The sequence below is a fragment of the Megalobrama amblycephala genome, linkage group LG13 (genome assembly GCF_018812025.1).
Source record: "Megalobrama amblycephala isolate DHTTF-2021 linkage group LG13, ASM1881202v1, whole genome shotgun sequence".
Taxonomy (NCBI): domain Eukaryota; kingdom Metazoa; phylum Chordata; class Actinopteri; order Cypriniformes; family Xenocyprididae; genus Megalobrama; species Megalobrama amblycephala.
This window is the reverse complement of record NC_063056.1, coordinates 35,622,008-35,630,575: the sequence shown is the minus strand read 5'-3', so window position 1 is coordinate 35,630,575 and position 8,568 is coordinate 35,622,008.

Below are 8,568 nucleotides of genomic sequence, written 5' to 3'. Positions count from 1 at the left end.
CTGCCTCCTTGTCTTTTCTGACTCATTACAAAAAACAGAACAATGCCTAAAAGCTGCTGTGTGACAAGGTGTACAGCTAACAAGCTAAAAAACCCAGAAATAAGTTTTTATAAGCTGTCGACCCCAAAAAACGAATGTTTAAGGACACAAAAGTGGATACAGGCAGTGAGACAGAGCACAACAGGTCATATTACTATAAGAAATGCATTGGAGGGGGTCGTAATTGGCGACAACATATGCTAAACAAACCAACAAAAACAAACCATTCATTATTTTTAACCATGTCAAAGAATTATTTCACCTGTCGCTGATTACGTTCCCCTCCAATGCATTTCGCGGGGGCGTGCCCCCGTTTCTTGACTCCACCCCCACGTCAAACCAGTGCCATAAAGAGAACCGCACAGAACAGTGCAGCGCAAAAGAAAGCCGGTATCGTGAGCGCACGCTTGACTGAAACGCAGAATAAAATGAGCGTTGCAAATGATTTAGTAGGTTTGAGCATGAAAAATCTTTGGCAAAGATAAAATAGCATTACAGCTGTCATTGATTTTTGTAATTGATTATATTTTTATTTTTGCACTACTTTATTTTATTTTGCAATTTATTATTTTTGTTTGCAAAACTTATTTTTTTCTGCTCAATACTTTATTTTTCCTTTGCAATTCTTTATTTTTGTTTGCAAAACATTTTTTTATTGCTCAATTTTTTTTTGTGTTTTGCAAAACTTTATTTTTGTGCAAAACTTTAAGGCATTAATTTGACTCCATAGCTGCTGATCATGCAAGAAAAGATGATGAAGGAGCCTGCATTTGAACGACTAAAGATGGATTTTATGGACCGCAAATAATGAAATGAGTAAGTATACCATACCTTGATTTGTGCTTTCTTTGATGTTAATATGGGCCTGTTTTGTTAGCGCTCACTGCGTTTTAAAGGTCCCGTTTTTCGTGGTTTTTTGAAGCTTTGATTGTGTTTATAGTGTGCAATATAACATGTGTTCATGTTTCGCGTGTAAAAAAAACCAGTATTTTTCACATAATTTACTTATCTGTATACCGCTGTTTCCACTGTCATAAAAACGGGCTGATGACTTCCTTGTTCTATGAAGTCCCTCCTTCAGAAATACGTAACGAGTTCTGATTGTGCCAGCGGTTCCTGTGTTGTGATTCGACAGCAGCTTAGCGCACCGTGCCCGGAAAAGTCACGCCTCTTACCATAACGTGGAGATGCATGCGCTCAGTGTTATTGTAAACATGTCTTTAATTTTACCCTATCAATTTGAGCCGGAATCAGACCCGGTGATTGGACTGCGGGATGAAAATAACAGCGTTTCGATGACATGGCGACAAACACACTCTACAAACGCAACTCTTGTGTATTCCTGTGGGCGGAGGTTAGTCAAAAAACTGTTTTAGTGACGTAATTAAAGAAGGAAGTAGAGGGATGTAGTCCAAGCTGGCCGTTCGATGTAGGCGACTTCTGTTAAATAAAATATCTCGCTTGGCATTGAACATTACGGAGCCCCTAAAGGGACCTTTGCAAAAATAAAAAAATGACGGAGTTTCGCGTGCTCACGAGATACTTTCACGTGCTCACGAGAAACTTTAGCGTGCTCAGGAGATACTTTCGCATGCGCACGAGAAACTTAATGAATGAAATAGGTTATAGTACACAAACCGGAAATTGTAACGCGTGCGCACGACATACCTTTCTCGTGCGCACGCGAAAGTATCTCGCACGCAATACACTTCTCGTGCGCACGCAATACACTTCTCATTGCAAAAATAAAAAAAAGAGGAGTTTCGCGTGCTCACGAGAAACTTTCGCGTGCTCACGAGATACTTTCGCGTGCGCACGAGAAACTTTCGCGTGCTCACGAGATACTTTCGCGTGCGCACGAGAAACTTATGTAGTGTGCACGCGTTACAATTTTCGGTTTGTGTATAGGCTACCACCTACTTCATTTGTGCGTCACTGCCTATGAAGAATGCCAGAGTATGGATGCACATAAACTAATAAAGATCATGAAAATTAAAGAGAAAATGAGAGTGGATGCACATTAACTAATACAGCTGTATTTGCTCAAAATCTGGCTTTCTTAGACCAGATCGTCTAGGATGAATCCAGCTAATTATTCGTTTTAATTAAACACGTGCCTTCCTTATATCTAAAGTGCTTTATGTCAATGGCTCTGCTCGCAATAAGCGCTGTTAGAATTGAATGGAGAAAATAAGCATGTCTCTGCCACCTGTAAGGATGCGTTAAATCCGACAAAGTGGTTTAATAAAGGGCCGTTTGATCTTGTGAAATATGAAATTTTAGTACGCCTACATTTTACAGTTCCAGTACTTTTACATGGGAAAATATAAATATGGCCTACTGCCCTAACGAAATACAAAGTTTCATCATTTTTACTGTACCAATGTTTTTTCATGAACCATTAAACGTGGCATTATGACAGTGCACACTGAGCCCATTTCCCAGCGCGATTCTTGGATGCCACAAATGGACATAAGTCCTTGAAAAATGACGCACTTCCCTAACGAAAGCCACATTTTGAGCACTTTTTATTGTATCATCCTTATTTATTTATTTTTTTAACTTGGCAAAAAGAACAATGCACACAACTATTCATATCATGGCCGTCACAGAGAATGCTTTAAAGCAGACAGACTTAAGGCCGTGATATAAACTGCCCTACGAAAGCCACATTTCAGCAAATAGATCGTTATTAATTTATGCACATCCATACTCGCATTTTCTGCATAATTTGAGCAAATATATCTTTATTAATTCATACTCGCATTTTCTTTATAATTTTGAGCAAATAGATCTTTATTAATTCATCCATACTCGCATTTTCTTTATAATTTTGAGCAAATAGATCTTTATTAGTGTATGCATATCCATACTCGCATTTTCTGCATATTTTTGAGCAAATAGATCGTTAATAATTCATGCGCGTCCATACCATCTTCTTCTTTATAATTTTGAGCAAATATATCTTTATTAATTCATACTCGCATTTTCTTTATTTTGAGCAAATAGATCTTTATTAATTCATCCATACTCGCATTTTCTTTTTAATTTTGAGCAAATAGATCTTTATTAGTGTATGCATATCCATACTCGCATTTTCTGCATATTTTTGAGCAAATAGATCGTTAATAATTCATGCGCGTCCATACCATCTTCTTCTTTATAATTTTGAGCAAATAGATCTTTATTTAGCCTATTCATGCATACTCGCATTTTTTGCATAATTTTGAGCAAATAGATCGTTATTAATTTATGCACATCCATAGTCGCATTTTCTTCATAATTTTGAGCAAATAGATCATTATTAATTCATTCATAGGCTACTCGCATTTTCAATTTTGAGCAAATATATTTTTTATTAATGTATGCATATCCATTCTAGCATTTTCTGCATAATTTTGAGCAAATAGATCTTTAATAATTCATGCGCATCCATACTATCTTCTTCTTTATAATTTTGAGCAAATAGATAATTATTAAAGAAGAAAATAGTATGAACACGCATTAATTATTAAAGATTCATCAAAAATATGCAGAAAATGCGAGTATGGATGTGCATAAATTAATAACGATCTATTTGCTGAAATGTGGCTTTCGTAGGGCAGTTTATATCACGGCCTTAAGTCTGTCTGCTTTAAAGCATTCTCTGTGACAGCCATGATATGAATAGTTGTGTGCATTGTTCTTTTTGCCAAGTTAAAAAAATAAATAAATAAGGCTGATACAGTAAAAAGTGCTCAAAATGTGGCTTTCGTTAGGGAAGTGCGTCATTTTTCAAGGACTTATGTCCATTTGTGGCATCCAAGAATCGCGCTGGGAAATGGGCTCAGTGTGCACTGTCATAATGCCACGTTTAATGGTTCATGAAAAAACATTGGTACAGTAAAAATGATGAAACTTTGTATTTCGTTAGGGCAGTAGGCCATATTTATATTTTCCCATGTAAAAGTACTGGAACTGTAAAATGTAGGCGTACTAAAATTTCATATTTCACAAGATCAAACGGCCCTTTATTAAACCACTTTGTCGGATTTAACGCATCCTTACAGGTGGCAGAGACATGCTTATTTTCTCCATTCAATTCTAACAGCGCTTATTGCGAGCAGAGCCATTGCCATAAAGCACTTTAGATATAAGGAAGGCACGTGTTTAATTAAAACGAATAATTAGCTGCATTCATCCTAGACGATCTGGTCTAAGAAAGCCAGATTTTGAGCAAATACAGCTGTATTAGTTCATGTGCATCCACTCTCATTTTCTCTTTAATTTTCATGATCTTTATTAGTTTATGTGCATCCATACTCTGGCATTCTTCATAGGCAGTGACGCACAAATGAAGTAGGTTATAGTATACACAAACCGGAAATTGTAACGCGTGCGCACGACATAAGTTTCTCGTGCGCACGCGAAAGTATCTCGTGCGCACGCAATACATTTCTCGTGCGCACGCGAAAGTATCTCGTGAGCACGCGAAAGTATCTCGTGCGCACGCGAAAGTTTCTCGTGAGCACGCGAAAGTATCTCGTGCGCACGCGAAAGTATCTCGTGAGCACGCGAAACTCCGTCATTTTTTTATTTTTGCAAAGGTCCCTTTAGGGGCTCCGTATGATCATCTCCCCACAGAACATTCAAAAAGTTAGACCTCAAGCTTAAACCTAAAAGCAGGCTCCAGCTGAAAGACTGAATCGTGATGTCCATCAACTTCCATTCAGCATCCATTCAGAGCCATCTGCTGCCCGTTTGCAGCCTGCATGGCCATGAAAGGTTGTGCTGTTCTATTAGAAGATATGGGCAAACTTAATATCTTAAGATTATTTAACCAGTTCTGTCATGTTGAGTGAAATGAAAATATTTTAACCCAGGTGAAAAAATACTATAGTAATTTATAGTAAATACTATAGTGTTTTTGAAACATACTAAAGTACTTGAATTAATTTGGTGTGGTAATTCTATAGTTGCTGTTGTAATATAACAACTATATAAACAAATTACGTTACCCAATACTGTACTAATACTACAGTATTAATTACAGTTGATCCGTTCACTATAATTAATATTAAAGTATGCTGTAGCATTCATTAACAAAGTGTTGTAAATACTATAGTAAATTGTAGTATACTGTATGGTTCAAAAACACTATAGTATTTACTATAAATGTAGTATTTTTTCACCTGAGAACTTCCTGCATGATGTTTTAAATTAGTACTGTTGAAGACTGTCACCCTGGTATCTTTGTTAAATGTATTTTTGTTTTTATAGATCAGCAAATAATAGATTTTCATCTCTCAAAGCTGATGCAGTTATTCAGGTCAAAGTGTTATGGACATTTAAGAAATGACTTCAATACTGGAGAGCCTTAACAAGGATGTGAGTCATTTTAATTTAATGCAGTCTTTCTCTCTCTAAAATGACAATTCTGTGATAATTTACTCACTTTCATGTTTGTCCAAATCTCTATGATCTTTTTTTCTTCTATGGATCATAAAACTTGCATTTCTTACTGCATTTTTCTAGTGTTGACTAGCTGTAGAGCTTTGCCTAGCCACTGTTCATTTTCATTGTATGGAATGAACATATTCATATTTTTTGCATGTGTTTGGAGTGTCATGTTGGTAAGTAAATTATTTCGTCATAATTTTCAACAACAACAAAAAAAAAATTTTCACGGGCGAAAACAAGATGATGACTAAATAAAAATGCGTTTTGAATGACTAAAATCTACTCTAATTTTCGTAAACGAATAAAAACGAGAGGGACGATTTGGGAAGATATCCAGTCAGGCCTGCTGTCCTGTGTGGAGGATGAGCACATTTGAAGTGTAACGTGCTGGTCAAAAGACTATGACTAAAACTAAATCAAAATTTGCTGTCAAAATTAACACTGATCTGTAGTATTCTTGTTCTCAGTTTATTAAATAGTTTATATCGTTCATTCTGCGTCACGTAGAATGGTGAGACCTGCGTCACGTGATGGTAGACCCTCTAGAGGAATGACATTGGAACACATGTACTGAGATAATTCCAAAGTGTTTGTTAGAAGAAACCTACACGTCTGAATGAATTTAAACAGACTTTATAACTGTGGTTCCCAAACCTGGTCTTGGAGACAAGAGAAAATGTGCCAAGACTTGCTGTTTAACCTGTATCATGAGTCATGTCTGTGATGCCCTTTACAACCAATGGATGGCGCCATAAGGTAGGTGATCAAATAACATCCAGACAAAACCAATATATTAAAAAAATAAAATAAATAAATACAAATATGGTACTGATGATTATTTCACCACCTATATATATATATATATATATATATATATATATATATATATATATATATATATATATATATATATATATACATACACACACTATATGTTCTAATGTACTTTAAGAGTAATTTGTAACTTTTTAATTTGTTTACACATAATTTACACAATCTCTGTGTTACAAATCAGTATAGATGTAAGTTATTGCATATATGTCATTCTAACAGCCCATACATATTTTCAAGTTAAGGAACATAACACATGGGTAAGGGTCACAATTTGTGTATCACACAATTCATTTAACCCTCTTGACATGAAAATGTTTGTTTAGACTCTTGAAATGTCTCTGTTACAAGGAAACATTCTGTTTTTATTTCCATAACAGGAAACACAGGAAACTCCTCGTGAACTCTTTCACAACAGGATGAAAAAAGGAAACAGTCTGGATAGCTTAGTTAAAGCTGTGTCTCAAAATCTAAAATCAGCCAAAACAGACAGCTTATCTAAATTAGTTGTTTTTAAAGAAAAATGGTCAACCAGCTTCACTAGAAAGACCATGCTGATAGCAACGATGTGACTATGCTGGGATTTTATTATTTTTGGGGAAATCAACCTGTGAATGGCTTAGTAATATTATATTAACATGGGATAGAAAAATAAATTATGATAATTATAATAATAATAAAAACCACTTAACCATTAAGGAAGGGATAGTATATTCAGTATTTGGCATAAGCCCAATCTTATGCAAGTCAGCAGAGATAAGTAGGCATAAGATTACTAGGAAAAAATGTGAGCTTTCCCTCTCCTGCTGAGCAAACAATGGACTTCAGCTGTGCATTTCCCCTCTTCTCTTTAATCTGTCTGCAGTTCCCCTTTGCTGTATTGTTTTCTGGGTAAAAGGGAGCTGCCATTGCTGCTAATGCTAATTTAAGTTTTCTGTTTAAAGCATAACTCCAGTATAAAAAAATGACACTGAAACTTACCATGTTAAAGAACAAGAAATTCACTGGGTCAGTGTATTTTTAAAGCACTATGTGCAGCACTTGCATCAAGGGATTTTTGACCAAATTACTGTTTTCAAAGTGGTTTCTAAACACTCCCCCATTGGTTAAAGAAATATAGTCCTGCCCCATAAATCACACCATTGGTTGAGCCAATTTTGCTAAATTCAGATTCAAGTTTAGTAATTAAGTTCAGGTTGGTCAGCAGTGTCGCCAACGTAACGAAACTAGAGACAAATCTAGTCACTTTTTTAGTTGACAAGTAGTCAGTCATGCTGTTTCCATTGTCTTACAGAAAATATGTAAACGAGAACAGCTATATTGGACATTTGGCTTTATAGGCCTATTACATTAAAATACAGTATGTGAGCATGGATTTGGCTTTAAATACTTTCCATAAAACAGTTGGCAACACTTTTGGTCAGGATGTTCAAATTCAGTTCAGGATGTGAAAATCAAGGAGGTCTATTATCTAGTTAAAACATTTTGCACCCAGATGGTGTAGTTACGACATCTACCAAACTGGGACATAACAACCAGCAAGGTTGCCAGGAAAGAGTCTATTTTCATGAAGGAGCTCACAGGAGCTAAAGGGCTCTGTACCAGTGCCCATTCCTCACAAAATTCATCATCCAGCAGTTTTATTATTGGTAAAATATAAATGGAGTAAAATATTTCAAATCAAGCATTTCAGTCAAATATTATAAAATTAATTATGTCAAACCTTAAATTCAACAGTTGAAATAAAAACAATTCTTGTTTTAATATGATATTGCAGTATTTTTTATAAATGATTTATCAGTACACATCATTATTTTTTTTTTTTTTAAAATCACATTCCCTCATAATCTTTGATCAAAAAAACTTCCCCTTCCTCTTGCAGCGACATCTCTTCACTTATCTGATGATGTTTACTGGCATGCGGACAGGAACATCTGTCACTCACATAAGACTAGAGCAATAGCAAACCACAACCATTTAATCAATTCCTGGTGGAAAAAATCAAGTCCCTCCATACATTTTTTCTTGTTTCACTCATATATGTCACAACAGGGAAGAAAGAATTATCTCAAATTCTGTTTCATGCTGACTTTAAGAGTAACCCAATTCCATGAGGAAAACTGAGAACTTGGCCACTAACCAGCCAAACCTTGATCCCTCAAACAAACAAAGAAATGTTGTGAAAGAGCCACAGATTCACAGTGTTACACATTTTAAATGAATCAGCCTACAAATTGCTTCCTTATGGTTGCCTCTGCA